A 2,288-nucleotide genomic window follows, 5' to 3' on the forward strand; every position below is an offset into this window, starting at 1 on the left:
TGTACACTACTCTGTGCAAATTGTACACTTACACTGCCATTTAATCAGTTATCGTTTCCGTGATACGGTATAAAAGAGCCTCTCTGATTGGTTATTACCCTTTTTTCCTAGAATTGCCGAGCTATCAGTTTCTCTGAATAATTTTGATACAAAAACAAAAAAAAAATATGAATTTCTCTTCGAAAGTCCTCTCCTCACCCCCTCGGAAAAAATTTTCCCCACAAATTTCTTTATAATCATAATCTATGCCGTTTGAAAGGTATTTATAAAAGATTTCATTAATAGATATCCGTTTTCCTAAAAGCTATGGGGAAAAAAAATCAGATCATGTGAATTTCCTGAAAGTCCTCTCCCCACCTCCTCAGAAAAAAATTTGCAGTTTTTGCCTGAATTAAATACAACTTTTACAAAAGAAGAACTTCAGGACACTGAACCTTTCAGGTGAGATGACAAAAGACTGAGAGCCTGGCGCCTTGCCATACTCAAGTAGACCCATATTCCACAGCAGAAGTGTTGAGACCAATCCTACTGGTGGTGTAAAGCATTTGTGGCGGTGCCACGTAAAAGCGCCCATGTGACGCCAAGTAAAAGTGACCATGTGGCACCATGTAAAAGCATTCATACAGTGCCACATAAAAGGACCCGCGTGGTGCCACGTAAAAGCACCCAGCACACTCTGCAAAGTGGTTAGCATTAGGAAGAGCGTCCAGCCAGAGAAACCATGCCAAATCAGACTGGAGTCTGGTGCAGCTTGCCTCCTCTGGCCAAACCATCCAACCCATGCCAGCATGGTCAGCAGACGTTAAATGATGATGATGATGATGATACTTATATTGTTAAACATCACCAAACTATTATTCTTGAATATTATGGTTAAATTCCTTATTGTTGGGAGGATAAGATGTCTGCTAACAATTCAATCATGCGGTTTACTTTCAAATGTTTGTAAATTACTGGGCTTTGGGTTCAATCCCACAGTGTGGTACCTTGAGCATATATATAAAGTAGACAGGCAAGAGTGTAAAACGAGGGATGGGCAACATTTTGTGAGAAATGGGCTACATGAGACATGGATCATCATAAGGCAGGTCACACAGCTAAAAAAAATTCCTGGAGGTTTTCATTAAGGCTTACTATTCAAAAAGTCTAATAGGCTGCAAGTTGCTCACAACTGGTGTAAATTCTGAAGAATAAGAGAAGGTGAATGTTTGTGTTGCTAGTAAAGGATTAGCACTGACTAAGGTCATTGTAGAAGATGAAAAGGGGAGCCGTGGAAAAGATAATTGAGGAGTAACTTAGAGGCATAGGCATGGCTGTATTCTTTTATTCTTTTACTTGTTTCAGTCATTTGACTGTGGCCATGCTGGAGCACTGCCTTTAGTCAAACAAATCGATTCCAGGACTCATTCTTTGTAAGCCTACTACTTATTCTATCCGTCCCTTTGGCTGAACCGCTAAGTTACGGGAACATAAACACACCAACATCAGTTGTCAAGTGATAGTGAGAGGACAAACTCACACACACACACACACACACACACACACACATACGACAGGCTTCTTTCAGTTTCCATCTACCAAATCCACTCACAAGGCTTTGGTCGGCCTGAGGCTATAGTAGAAGAGACTTGCCCAAGGTGCCACATAGTAGGACTGAACCTGGAACTATGTGGTTGGGAAGTAAACTTCTTACCACACACCCACGCCTGTGCCTATATAGTTATGAATTTCGTTTTGCAGCTACATGGTTTTCTGTTCAGTTCCACAGTGTAAAACCTTGGGTAACGGTCTTCTACTATAGCCTTGTGTCATACAATGTCTTGTGAGTATAATTCGGTAGGTCAAAGCTGTATAGAAGTTTGTCATACATATGTACTTTTCCATTCACCCCTTATTTGTTTTGATCATTAGATCGTGGCCATGCTGGGGCACCGCATTGAAGAATTTTAGTCAAATGAATCAATCCCAGTACTTTTTTTTAAAGCCTGGAACTTATTCTATCTGTCGCTTTTGCCAAACCGCTAAGTTATGGGGACATAAACACACCAACACTGGTTGTGAAGCAGTGGTTGGGACAAACACAGACACAAAGACACATATAGATGTGTGTGTGTATCTGTCTTTTTTTTCCTTTTTTTTTTTTTGTTTAACGGTCATTTTCATAGCATTCTTCAATGGCCAGATAACTGAAGAGATGGCGGCGTGGGTTTCCGCCCCAGCATCTGAAACTTGGAGTTTTATCATGGCTACTGAATAATTATCACATATTATATCTACAGATATATATA

Source organism: Octopus bimaculoides, chromosome 6, assembly GCF_001194135.2.
Source record: "Octopus bimaculoides isolate UCB-OBI-ISO-001 chromosome 6, ASM119413v2, whole genome shotgun sequence".
Taxonomy (NCBI): domain Eukaryota; kingdom Metazoa; phylum Mollusca; class Cephalopoda; order Octopoda; family Octopodidae; genus Octopus; species Octopus bimaculoides.